At 36.3% G+C, this 14,239-nt stretch overlaps 1 pseudogene; it reads right to left on the reverse strand.

Moving 5' to 3' along the window:
* Positions 1-1,200: 1,200 nt before the first annotated feature.
* Positions 1,201-13,978, reverse strand: LOC149187290 (protein SUPPRESSOR OF GENE SILENCING 3 homolog; annotated as a pseudogene).
* Positions 13,979-14,239: the final 261 nt, after the last annotated feature.

Genomic DNA, 14,239 nt, shown 5'->3' on the forward strand with positions numbered 1-14,239 from the left:
GATTTTCAGCCAAACATAAAATCAAATAGGGTTTTGATCGAAACCAAAAGTTAGAAAAGGGCTTTAAGCCAATTTTTCTGCCTACTATTTAAATGAATTTTTAGCTGGTCAATTTTTTTTATAACATGTTGGGCTGGACCAAAAAATCAAAGAGTATTTTAGAACAGGCCCGGAATTCGGGTCGCAGTTCAAAAGGTATTCTACAAAGTTAAAACAGAGTTTGGACCTACAATTCTTGGGATTAGGTTCTGAATGGCCATTCCCATTGGTCACCGAACTCGGACTTGGCGAGGGATGATCGAAAAGACCATCGACTGGAACTGTGAATGTCTTGGACTTAACCTAAAATAAATACTTAATCAAATTACAAATGATTAAGTTATCCATTATACACAAGCAGGGCCTTGGTTCAGTGCCCACAAACACGCGTTAGGGCACACATAGTCGAGGGTCATAACAAGTAAATAACTATACAATTACATACTCTATAAGCAAAAGTTCAACACGGGTGTCCTGACAAACATATCATGACAAGTTAAAAAGGAGATCCTCTTTCTCAATTTAAGCAAAAGTTCAACACTGGTGTCCTGACAAAAAACATAAAGCTGCCTTTTATGCACTGCGTCTATTTAAAAAGGACAAAATCTATTGCACCTTTTCCCATGCAGAAATACTAAAATTTATCAGAGACGTTCAAGGCCTGAAGTCGTGAACAACGCCTATCATCATTAGAATTATAAACAACTTCAAAGGAAAATTAAAAAAACCCTTCCAAGCCCACATGCTTTAAAATCATCTATCCAACAGATCCAAGTTGAACTTTGAAGTCAATTCTTCTCTACCCTTCTAGCTTTCCGACCAAGAACCAAGGAAAACACATTTACAGAAGGATCATATAGGATAATGAAACAGAAACTCTTTATAAATCTTCTCTTTTTTCCTTTTTTGGTGTATATTTAAAAGGGATATTTGTATCCAGGGAAAATGATTCAACATTCTCATCAAAAGGCAAAATAGATTCTACAATCCGTATGATTCAGTTCTCCAATTTCTAGTGATCACAACATACAAACAACAGGATGGCTACAGAAGTTTCCTTGCTCTTCATGGGTAGCTTTTCAAGGGGTGCATAAAATTCAAAAACGGTTATAATACAAAGCATGCTTATTTAATTGCATAGAAATTCTCTGACCCCTACAATTAAACAACAACATTATGTACTTCTTGCCTTCTCTTTAGATGCTTGTCCAGTTGTTCAACTCTCTCACGCTCCAATTCCTTCTCTAAGGCTACTTCTTCCTGTAACTGTTTTAGCTTGATCTCCCTCCTCTTGTTGTCATGCATTTTAACAAGTTCTTGCCTCTCACGTTCATATTCTTCAGAATCTTTGAAGCTGCCTTCAACTATCATTTTTCTTCTTGCAATCTCTTCATCAATTCTGCAAGACAGCAAGATCACAAGCAACGCTTGACACCATTAAAAACAGAGAAGACATATATCTGGTAAATTAAAAGTGATGCCTACAAATAACCATATCATAAGAAGTGCAGAAATCCATAACCATATCTTAAAAAGTGCAAAGATCCTTGAGCCCCTCAATAGGCAAAAATATTTTCAATGATATCTTAAAAAAATTTCCTGGCCTCTGCCTTCTAAGAAAACAAAAAAAGTTAGTATAAGAATGTCACAAATGATGACAATAGGAGAGAGACATGTGGCCAAAGCATAGCTATGAATACTTCGATTTTAATGGATCTAACAAATGTATGGGCAATTATAAAGTATCATTGAAAAAATCTAACATATTATCTTTACCTTGCAATCTTCTAGTCGGTTGTCAAGTAATTACGATGGTACAGGACCCAAGCAAACGATTCCAAAACTTATTGAACTCTAAATATTTATGAAATATTTTAGCATTTTAAACTTTTAAATATTTTAAAAAATATTAGAAATATTGTTTTCTTATTTCCTAAAATTTTGAAAAGTTTTGTTTCCAAAACCAAAATCGTTTCCCCGCTTAAAGAGTGTTTGCCTTCAATTTAATTTTCACATTCCGATACTATCCATCACCTTGTTCTATTTTTCACCTTCGGGTGCTATAAGATTCAATAAAAAATGGGGAACTTAAGATACCAAAGATGAGTCAATTTAACAGGCTAAAGTTGCTTTAAAGAATGAAGTATTGGGTTTGTTGGTCTCCCATCACATCATAGAGGTTAAGATTAAACTTCAAAAAACTGTACTCTCAAACTCTTGTATTTGATTGTTGGTTCCGCATCACATCATACAGATAAAATTAAACTTTAAAAAAATGGCCCTTAAAACTCTTGTATTTGATTGTTGGTTCCGCTTCACATCATAGCAGTTAGCAGTTAAAATTGAACTTCAAAAAATTGGCCTCTCAAACTCCTCTTGTATTTGATTGCCAATAGGAGGAAAGTCAGGGACACGAGATTATGAGTGTCCAACATGGGACACATAGACCCCTAAAACAGGCACATCAGAACAAGGTCACATTTTTTAATGTTCTGAGATTTTTTTTAACATTTATTGGTGCCCCAAGTCTTAAACATGTCGAGGCTTGCATTATCCGAGTGCCAAACCCGCATGGGCATGTCTTGCATAGGGCACATTTCCCATGAGTGTCCAATATACTAGGGATGCAAGGCTGCGAGGACATTTCTTGCCTAAAGGGAGGTACTTTTAGGTATCCAATGTTCAAATCAAGACCATATAAAATATGTATATATTGGGTGAAAATATTCACATTTTCTAAGCATTCATCTCCATGGGTAGTGTATGGAAACTACGCTAAAAGGCATGCGTCTACATACGAAAGGCCAGCAATTGATTTCCAAGGAAATTTTCATTATTAGTGGAGTAACCAGCCGATCAATTTCATCTAAATCTTGATGTTTCCCTTTCCTCCATTTTGACTTGCATTATAATGTATACATGTCAGTTTCAGATGAGAGGCCTACATCAACTAATTGATGGATTTGTACAGAAGGATCACTTGTGCTTCCTTTGTTGGACCAAGTTCAAAGTCGGTGCTTCCGGCATGAATGTTGCCTATATTAACTTTAAACCAAACTCGTGACATATATTTCCAGCAAGGATGTTGATTATGCTTAGCCTTGTTTGGTTGTGTATGAAAGTGGTTTGGACCAAGTATGTAGCTGGTTGGAGCTGAGTATGCAGCTAGTATGGTACTATGTGGTTGATTATTGGTGAAATCTCAAGGCAAGAGTACTGAAGGAAAAATGGCTTCTATTTCGCAGGCATATACAGAGGACAAGGAAGTCCAAGCAATTCTTTCCCCAAGAGTAAATGATTCATACCAAAGCCAAAAAGAATTGTTTGATCGCACAGCATTTTTAATTTTAACGCTTGACTAGTTCACTCTTCAAGATCTAAGTAGTTCGACAAAACATTTTGCAAGCCTGTTACAGCACTGACCACTAAGAATAAGTGTATTCTACCCTGCTAGCACCCTGAACAAAGCAAGGTATTATTACAATAAGATACAGGCCAAAACAAACATGTTGGTTGCTCTAAACTTTAGGAACTGAAGGGAAAAAAAGCACTGTGCACAGATGACATATAATAAGTTATTTCCTAGAAAGAGTAAATAGATGAAAATCAAAGAAAGGTCCAGAATAGAAAGGAAATTTACTTGATCTGTTGTTCCTGTTGTTCATCATTCACAACTTGTGCACCTTTTGGGAGCTTTGCAGAGTTAACTTCAAGTTGGTGACAACGATCTAAGTGTGCTTTCTTGAACTCCTCTTCCATCTCTTCCATCTCTGATTCTCTTTTTGTAATATCGACATTCAGCTGATCAATTTGTTCTCTATAACTTTGCTCCAAATAATCCACCTGCCCGCAGTTTTCAATTAGCATAGCACTCGTGGGAACCTCAAAAAAAACAAAAGAAGATCAATTCTGAACAAGACATATATAGTTAAACATATTGGGTTTTAACATTAAAACTACATGTCCAAAGGACAACAACAGTTTAAGCCTCACATAAAATTATACACAAGGTGCAAGTCCAAGACACTAACTGAACTACTATAGGTTGTTGTGTTTCAACTTCCATGTGCTCTAGTCTCAACCATAAATTAATCATACTTCTTTCTTACATTCCTCATGCTGCTTTGTAGCCCTCTGTCTAATAATCTTAATTTCTTCATCTTTCATACGCAATTTTGATGAGACTATGCTAACTGTCTCTTCTAAATTTTTACTGTGCTCCTGTTGTTTAGCAACTTTAGTCTTAAACCAAGACAACTTTTGATTGTCCTCATCCATTTGTTTCATGGGTTCCACAACCATTTTATGATATGATCTCATCTCATACTTCAACCTTGCTTTGCCTGCAAAATACTCTTGCACTTTTATAATAGCTCCAATAAAAAATAAAAAATTACTCACTAGCATCAGAGTACATGAACCAAAAAGCATCTCCCACCTAATGCGTCTTAGACATTACACAATCAATCAAAGAATCCTCCTGTGCGTAATCAGACTTTCCTAATAAATAATGTGTCTATGCTTAATGAGCTGTAACTATGTTAGGAGACACCCAGAAATTTGTTGCACGCTTTAGAAACAAAATTTCTGCAATCCACACCTTTGTGATACATGTCATATAGACTTCAAAGAAGTAAGTAATACAAACCTTTTGAATGTCTGTTGAAAATCTCCATCTCTTCTTTTGTTGCAAAGTAACCATATAGTACACGTTTTCCACCTGGATAAAACAATACACGACGTCGCTCCCAGTCATCTTTTCCTCTCCCTTCCTTTAAAAATTGTTTCTGTAACCGCTCTGCCTCCAAGTATCCCATTGCAGATTCCTCAAATATAAGAACACTCATTCCACGATGTCCCTTTGGGCCATATGCATGTCTTGCCTTCATGGCTTTATATCCTTTGAAATACTCCAGTAATTATTTATTTCCCATTCCAATCCACTGGAAAAAATAAACAATTTCATGAAACCAAAGCATAAGAAAATAAACAATGCACGCAAGGACTACACTGCGGCCTTCTCTGCGGGAATCGATCCCAGAACTCGCTGAAAAATAGATTTGCCATGACTTTCTCGCGATTAAGGGATTGAGCAGAATTTAAATCAAACCCATCACCATGCATATCCTCCACCACAGATTCTGCACCCGTCGAACCTCCCCCTCTTATCGATTTTCCAGCTAATATGACATCTACCATTTCTTGCAGATTAACAAGCTCATAAATTACCGCTTTCCTTGATTCCCTCACAAATGAATTCATGCCCTGCAAATCAAAATGTGTAATATACAATTTTCTGCCACAATCTAAAACATTAAAAATGTGACCAGACAGTGAAAAAGATGTTAAGATCACTCAATGTTGTTGAACTCTTAGCATTCAAGATATTGAAAGAGTATAAGCTATAAAGAACTGATATAGAAACTAAAATAGGGGTTTATACGAAAATTTAAAGAAGGTTTTGATCCATAATTCAAAAAGGGTTTTGACCCAAACAGAAATTCACACTGGGTTTCCAGCCAAACATAAAATCAAATAGGGTTTTGATCGAAACCAAAAGTTAGAAAAGGGCTTTAAGCCAATTTTTCTGCCTATTATTTAAACGAATTTTTCGCTGGTCAATTTTTTTTATAACATGTTGGGCTGGACCAAAAAATCAAAAAGTATTTTAGAACAGGCCCGGAATTCAGGTCGCAGTTCAAAATATATTCTAGAAAGTTAAAACAGAGTTTGGACCTACAATTCAAACCGAGTTTTAATCCAACATAGGACATTCAAATACATACTTGAATTGCGTCAAGTTTAAGCAACAGTGACATTATGCCCTCGGTGATCTTCAAGCGTTCCTTCTCATTCTGAAGGATCGACTCACCACTTCACGATCAACAAAATGCCATCATATATCTTCGGCCTTTGCCTTCACATCCCGTATAACCCTTAAATTCTTTAAAGGTGCACCCTTCCTGGTGAAAAACCCTCTGAAATCCGACTGAATTTTGTTGGCTGTAGAAGTCTCATCCAATAGAGGAACCAAAACCTTCTTAATCCCTGAAGACGATACGGGAGTCTCAGAATTGACGGGTATCGAAATAACCTTCTTGGGATTAGGTTCTGAATGACCATTTCCAATGGTCACCGAACTCGGACTTGGCGAGGGATGATCGGAAGGACCATGGACTGGAACTGTGAATGTCTTGGGCTTAACCTTCGGAGCGCCCCAGAAATCATATTCGGGTTTTGTTGGAGTCACATTGGATGCAGCGTAGGGATGAGAAATGTAAGGACTACACTGCGGCCTTCTCTACGGGAATCGATCCCAGAACTCGCTGAAAAATAGATTTGCCATGACTTTCTCGCGATTAAGGGATTGAGCAGAATTTAAATCAAACAAAATCCTGGAAATGTTGTTGTTATCTGGATGCCTCTGCAAAGTAAATATTTATAGAGAATGAGTTCGATTCTGGAACTTTCTGGAGGCTCATTTCGCTCAGGTTCAGTTCAGTTCGTGGAAGAGCAGAAAGCGGAAAGCAGGTCGTGGTGAAGGAGCAGAAATCGGGAAAGCAGTTTTGGGTCTGAGATATTTAACCAGAACAAAAATCGGGAAAGCAGTTTTGGTGAGGGAGACGATATAAAATGTGGACGCCACGTGTCAACGTCAGAAACAAAAGGACGACGAAAGTCTCTTTCAAAGGAAGGCCTATCGGCCTAATTATGTGAAAGTTTAGAGACCAAAGCAAAGCCGTACAGAATTTGAAAACCACAATTAATATAGTCGAAAACTTAAACATAAATGGTTAACTAAACTACCCATATTTAGTTAAGGCAGTAACGAATTGCATGATAATACATACATTACTAAACTGAGGTATATCAATTTATTACGAATTTATTATATATAATCTTTTATATGTTATTTGGTATTAATGGTTTTTTTTAATATCATATTTATTAAGTATTTTTCATGTTTTGTCTATTAATTAAAAGAAGAGATTTGTATTTTTAAATTTCGGTAATTTGGATTTATATATATATATATATATATATATATATATATATAATGGTCATTTTTAAGGCATTTTTCTAGTTAATTTTAATCAATATCTAGATATTTTTAAAAATTTGAGTTTAAGTTGTTTAATTTTTAGAATTTTAGTGCCCAATGGATTTGAATCTATTTATGCATTCAAAAATGTATTTTAAATAACAAAAAATCACAATCTTGCTTGAAATTGTATTATTGGTGAAACAAACTATTTAGTCAAGTTAATATATATATATATATATATATATATATATATACTAGAGGTGGTTCACGGGTGGCCGCTACATCCACGGAAAATCTAGGCAGATCAACCCCGAAGGGAATCTTTTAAAGCTCGTCAGCCAAACTAGCAGGGCCTAACCCCAAGGACGTCGAGGAGAATTGAACCTGTGACCTCCCAATCGGCGAGTTACTTAACAACGGGGACTCGACTAGTTGAGCTAACCCTTGGGGCTAGTCAAGTTAATATCTATATATATATAGATGTATGTTTTACCAAAGGAGTTGGTTCCTTGATGAGTGGGTTTGTTAGCATAGAATTGGTTTGGATTGCCATGTAATTAATTTCAATTAGATAAGTGTTGGGATTTTGTTCATTTTCACTAAATTGGCTCATTCTATCTTATTTCTATGGATATGGAGCAACTTGTAGAGATGTATTTATTTAATGATTAATTTAATAAAAATAGTCACACTGTGGCGAGAGTGATTTTCCTAATAAAGTATTGTAATTGGTCCTTCTGCAATCATTTCCTTTTAATTCATTCTTTACACATATACATATATATTGACAATATCACAGGGGTTTGTGTTACGCATTGGCTTTGTTTTAGTTCTCGTAACCAGAGACAAGACAAATTGAATCATTTTTTTTAGACTGTGTGAGTGGGAAGCTTGCAAGAGTGACAAAGGAGCATGAAGATCCTTAATAAAAGTGAGGTCGAATTATAGAGGCGAAGCATCCAACAATTAGTTTTTTGAAAGCATCAACAGAAGCCATCAATTAACGAAGGTTGGGGAGACAGAACTAAGTTTCTGTAGAGACAATCTCGCCAATTGACATGCACCGGGGTGACATGTCTCAAAAGGTCTTCCCTGGAAGATCAAAAGAAGAGCGCACAAGGGAGTAACTGAGGTCATCCTTGAGGGTTAGCTCAATTGGTTGAGGTCTCGTTGCTAAAGCACCTTGCTATTGAGAGGTCATGGGTTCAATTCTCCTTGATGCCCTCAGGGTTAGGCTTGGATTTTTTTGGTCGAGTGGTGTGGTCCCTTCGAGTGGACCTACTCTGATTTCCACGAAAAAAAAGGGGAGAAATCGGGGTGACAATGACCGAGGTTGACATGGAAGCTAGCTGACGTGAAAGAGGATGGGTGATTTGAAGTTTTTTCATTGGACAACAAGGCTGACAAGGGGCCCACGAATAATGTTGACTCCTCTCAAAAGGATGAGGCATGCACGTTTCTAAAAAGGGACAAAAACAACCTTTGACAGAAGCTGGAGATGACATTTAACGTAGATATTCATGTCTAGAAGTCTGTCTCCCATAAGGTAAAGTTATTGTGCACTTTTGGGATAGGTCGATGTGACGTAAAGCCGAGAAGACTATGTCTTAACAAATAAAGAATTACACATTAGTTAGAAGCACTAGGGTGACCTGTAGAAGTCGAAAAATAAAAAGAGTGGGGACCTCGATGTTATGATTCAGTCATATTACAATAGAGTAGGAGGATAGTATTAAGTGTTGAGGGCTTACAACATAAGGTCACACAGGTTAATCACACATGTGGTTTTTATAAAAAGGTAAGCCCCCTCCTCCTTTGATTATTGTTAAAAGGATTGGCTATGGTGTTTATGGCTTGGACATTTGGGGCCTTAGTGATATTTTTAGCCTAGCCACCATATAGAAAATTTCAAAAGGTTAAGGCCCTCATTAGTTGGTATCAGAGAAGATCTTGCATTTTCTCTAGGAACAATTAGTTGACCATGGTGCACAAAGTTGGAAAAGGTGCTAGCGGAGACCAGAGAGGAAAAAGGCCTGTAGCCAATGCTGATGTGATGCAAGCTATGCAATAGTTAGAAGAGAAAATGGCGGCCATGTAAATTAGCAAACAAAGTGAACCTGAGGCTAGAGATATAAGCGAAGAAGAAGAAGAGTCTCCAAAGAAAGAAACAAATGAAGAGCCTATAGAAGCCAACATATTAAAATTAGTTTTATGATCTGTCACAAAGGAAAATACTGATTTATCTCCTTACATCAATAACATGAATCCAAAGGAGCTCATAGACTGGATTATAGAGATGGATAAGACCTTTGAGTCTGAGGAGATGGATGAGGAGAAGAAAGTTAAGTTTGTTGTCGCTAATTGAAGGGACATGCAACCTTATGGTGGGATGGTGCATAGGCTAAAAGGAGAAGGAAGAACAAGCAAAAGATTAAAAGTTGGTAAAGAATGGTAACGAAGCTTAGAGGCAAGTTTTTTCCAAAATATTATTGAGAGAGATGAAAAATATCAGGAAGAGATTAATGGCTGTGAGGGAGTATACAAGAGAGTTTCATTAGGTGAACATCATGGATGGATATACAAAAGAGTGTATAGAGAAGAAATACAGATATATTAATGGCCTTATATTAGACATCCAAGATGAAATTAGTGTTTAATCGCCTAGAATAGTAGAGGAAGCATACCAGCTAGCTTTGAAGCCTAAGGAGAATCTTGCAAGGATGTAGTCTAGCAAAGGAAAAAAGTATTGCTAGATGAAAAGGACAAAAGTAAAGTATAGGAAGATCGAAAACACAAAAAGGAGTTAGTATCTTATGTCCACAATGATAACAAGAGGGAGACTTCAGAGGCAAAAGATACTTTTTCAGAGGATGAGGATGAGGCAAAGGAAGAGAGGCTCATTGCTACAGGTCTGGAAATCTTGGACATATGGCATATGAATACCCAGAAAATAGAGATGTAATCCAATGAAGTGTTTTTGTTGCCCCAAAAGAAGAAAGGGAACTACAGGTAAAAGAGGCAAAGAATGTACTAGAGATAGGAGACTCTTTATTTCTTAAGAAAGGGTTGTTGAAACCAGAAAAGGAAGTTGTTGAACCAACCCAGAGGAAGGCGTTGTTCACGATTGTTTGAAAATCCCAAGGGAAACTGTGCAAGGTGTTGATCGATTATGGCAACACAAACAACTTGGTGTCTACAAAAGTGGAGGAGAAATTGAATATGAAGAAGATGAAGCATCCAACACCTTATAAGGTGTCATGGATTTTCAAGGGTCGTCAATTGTTAGTGAATGAACAGCCTGAAGTGGAGTTGCATATAGGCAACTACAAGGATAAAATCATGTGTAATATCATGCTGATGGATGTGTACCACATTCTATTGGGGAGACTGTGGCAGTTTGAAAGTGGCGTTGTGCATGGACAGAAGAAGAACATTTATAAATTCTAGAAGGATGGCATCAATAATACAGTATTTCTATTCCAAGAATAGGGGATATCAGGAAACAATGATTACAAGTCATTGTTGTTAAGTGGGAAAGAATTTTTGCAGAAGATGGAGGATAACGAGGTGAGTTTTGCTTTGGTTTGTAAACCCAAGGGTAATTCTTACTTCCACTATTGTGACTGATTTTCCTTTTGAGATTCAAGATATGATGAATGAGTATAGTGATATCATAGTGGATGACTTTCCTAATGAGAAATATAAGTCACTATATTGACCTGATACCAAGAGCAAGTCTACCAAATAAAGTTGCATATAGAATGGACCCTTAGGAGAGTGAAGAAATTAGAAAGCAAGTGTGGGAGCTAGTAGATAAAGGGTTGATCACATAGATCCTTAGTTCATGTGCAGTGTCAATAGTGTTGTGTCCTAAGAAACATGGACATTGGCGCATGTGTACAAACTCCAAAGCATTGAACAAGATCACAATCAAGTACAAATTTCCTTTATCTCGCAAAGATGATTTATTGGATTGTTTGGGTAGTGCTATTTATTTCTCCAAGATTGATTTGAAGAGTGGGTACCATCATATTAGGATTATAGAGGGAGATGAGTGGAAGACAACCTTTAAAACCAATGATGGTTTGTATGAATGGTTGGACATGTCATTTGGGTTGTCCAATGCACTGAATACCTTTACGAGATTGATGAATGAGGTGTTAAATGAATTCATAGGGAAGTTTATGATTGTGTATTTAGATGATATCTTGGTTCACATCCACTCCAAAGAAGAGCACTTGAGGAATTTGAGGTATGTATTAGAAAAACTGCAACAAGAGAAATTGCTTATTAATTTGAAGAAATGTACATTGCTAAAGACAAAGCTTATTTACTTGGGCTTTGTCATATCCAACAATGGGTTGAAGATGGATCCTAAGAAGGTAAGAGCTACTGCTTATTGGACCTCTCCTAAAAGAATTTTTGAAGTTAGAAATTTTCACGGTTTGGATAGTTTTTATAGAAAATTCACGAGGAATTTTAGTAAGATGAGTGCTCCAATTGTGGAGACCATAAATAAGGATAAACAACCATTCCAATGGAATATTGAAGCAAAAAATGGCTTTCAATTATTGAAGAATAATATAATAGAACAACCTGTGTTGATCTTGGGCTTTGTCATATCCAACAATGGGTTGAAGATGGATCCTAAGAAGGTAAGAGCTACTGCTTATTGGACCTCTCCTAAAAGAATTTTTGAAGTTAGAAATTTTCACGGTTTGGATAGTTTTTATAGAAAATTCACGAGGAATTTTAGTAAGATGAGTGCTCCAATTGTGGAGACCATAAATAAGGATAAACAACCATTCCAATGGAATATTGAAGCAAAAAATGGCTTTCAATTATTGAAGAATAATATAATAGAACAACCTGTGTTGATCTTGCTCGATTTTAGCAAACCTTTTCAAGTAAAGTGTGATGCTATTGGAGAAGTGATTGGCTTTGTGCTCAGCCGGGAGGATAAACCCATAGCATATTTCAACAAGAAGTCGAATGAGTCAAGAAGGAAGTATACTTCTTATGAAAAGGAGTTTTACGTTGTGGTTCAAATTCTAAAGAGAAGGAGACATCCTTTAATGTATAAAGAATTTTTTTTGTACATAAATAATCATGGCCTACAATACATTATGTAGCAACCCAAATTAAGTCAAAAAGATGTAAAATGGATTAAATATCTCCAAAGTTTCACTTTTTTTTAAGCACATTAGTGGCCAAGCTAATCAAATTACCAATGCTTTGAGCAAGAGGAATTTGATTATGTGGGAAATTCAAGTCGAAATCATGGGGTTTGACTTCATGAAGGAACTATATAAGGAAGATGTTGATTTTAAGGAGGCCTATAAAGCTTGTAAAAACCTAGCAATCCAAGATTGGAATATTTGGCTTGATTACATGCTTCAATAAGGATTATTGTTCAAACACAATCAACTCTATGTTCCAAAGTGCTCAATGAGGGAGAATTTAATCAAAGAAAAGCATAGTGGAGGTCTTACAATACACTTTGGCCATGACAAGACATATGAGCAGCTGAAGCATTTTTACTATTGACCAAATATGAGGACTGATGTGTAGAATTTTCTGAACAAATGTATAATTTTCCAACATGCAAAAGGGAAGAGCCAAAATACAGGGTTATATACACCATTACAAATTATAGACAGGCCATGGGATTCGGTAAGGATGGACTTTGTTTTCTGAAAACTCAAAAGGGTAATGATAAAATCTTTGTTGTAGAGGAAATATTTAAAAAAATGGCCCATTTCATTCCCTATTTTAAAACCAACAATGCTACACATGTTATCATTTTTTTCTTGATAGAAGTGGTGAAATTGCATGGAGTCCCCAAGAGCATTGTCTCTAATCGAGATACCATATTCTTGCGGAATTTCTGGAGGACTTTGTGGAAGAATTCAAGGACACAATTGAACTTTAGTTTAGTCTATAACCCTCATACTAATGGGTAGATTGAGGTAGTTAATAGGAGTTTGGGGAATAGATTGATGATCTTGGTTGGATACGATCCCAAATAATGGGATTAGGTGTTTTCCCAGGTTGAATTTTCCTACAATGACTCTCCAAATAGAAGCACTACTCAAATTATTGTTCATATTATGTATGGAATGCATCTAAGAGGATTACATGAACTTAGAAATTTGGGGAGAGAAGAGAAAAAAAGTACAGTAGGAGAATACTTTGTTTCGACTATGCAAGAGATCCATGAGCAAGTGAAACAAAGATTACAAGAAAGCAACATCAACTGCAAGACCAAAGAAGATCTCAAGAGGAGAGAATAGAGATTTGAAGTAGGAGAATTAGTATTGGCAAATTTTAGGAAGCAAATGTTTCCTAAAGGAGATTACAATAAACTAAAATGAAAGAAAATTGATGCTTGTAAGATCCTTAGGAAATTTTTGTCTAATGTGTATAAAATAGATTTTCAGCCACGGGTTGGCATCTTTCCCATCTTCATTGTTGTAGACCTATACAATTATCAGCCAAGAGAGGAGGTAGAGACAACAAATGATAGTGGACAACAACAAATTAAGTGGTAGAAGTAGTTACCAGCCGCAAAGCCTTTGCAGCTAGAGAGGATTTTAGACAAGAGACCGATTAAGAAGACCCGAGGCAAGGAATATTATGAGTATTTGGTCAAGTGGAAGGACCATCTAGCAGCTGATGCAACATGGATAAATGCCACATTACTACAAAAAAGTGGTAGAACTCTTGAAAACATCATGGGCAGGAGCTCATAAATTATTTTTTCCTTCGGAGTATGATGCAGGGCATCCATAAAATCTGACTGATCGAGAGATCAAAAGCTTTTACCAAAAGAGTTGGTTCCTCAATGAATGGGTTTGCTAAGATAGAGTTGGTTTGGTTTGCTATGAAATTCATTTAAATTATATAATTGCTGGGATTTTGGTTCATTTTCCCTAAATTGGTCCATTCGATCCCATTTCTATGCATCTAGAGCGACTTGTAGTGATGTATTTATTTAATGATTAGATTACTAAAATAGTCAGAGTGTGGTGAAAGTAATTTTCTTGATAAAGTATTGTAACAAGTCCTTCTGCAATTGGTTCCTTTTCATTCATTGGTTAGACATATACAAATATATTAACACTATCACAAGGCTCTGTTTTACGCCCTGTTTTT

The sequence above is a fragment of the Pinus tabuliformis genome, chromosome 3_1 (genome assembly GCF_031772625.1).
Source record: "Pinus tabuliformis cultivar Carrire ecotype Pingquan chromosome 3_1, CPIR1, whole genome shotgun sequence".
Taxonomy (NCBI): Eukaryota; Viridiplantae; Streptophyta; class Pinopsida; order Pinales; family Pinaceae; genus Pinus; species Pinus tabuliformis.